Raw genomic sequence first — 453 nt, 5'->3', positions numbered from 1 at the left:
ATGAGGTGGGAGGACCGCGACCGATGGGACCGGCGCTCCAGGGGCGTGGGGCTGCGGGCGATTTTCCAGGCCCCTGGGGAGGAAGAGGGGCTGGAGATGGAGACAGGCGGAACTCAGGGACCGCTCAGTGGGAGGGCGGGGGCCAGAGTTGGGTGGGGGCCGAAGAGGGAGGATTGGGTGGGGGAGGGGGTATGGAGGAGCAAGGCAGAGTTCGGGATCCCAGAGGACACTGAAGGGTCGCTGGGTTGAGAGCAGGGTACAGCGAAGTGGACAGGGGAATGGAAACGGGATGCGGGACGCCGGGTCCAAACGGGGGTGGGGAGCTTGGACCTGGCAGTTAGAAAGGGAGGTCCCAGACCGATAGAAGTTGAGTTCCCGGGATCTGAGCCCCAGGACAGGGCACGCATGGTTGGCGGTGGGCCGGCGGCCAGACAGGCAGGACGCGCGGTACCC

The sequence above is a fragment of the Otolemur garnettii genome, unplaced genomic scaffold (assembly GCF_000181295.1).
Source record: "Otolemur garnettii isolate 467f Iridium unplaced genomic scaffold, OtoGar3 scaffold00105, whole genome shotgun sequence".
Lineage (NCBI taxonomy): Eukaryota > Metazoa > Chordata > Mammalia > Primates > Galagidae > Otolemur > Otolemur garnettii.
The sequence above is the reverse complement of the archived record's forward strand: the minus strand, read 5'-3'. Positions refer to the sequence as shown.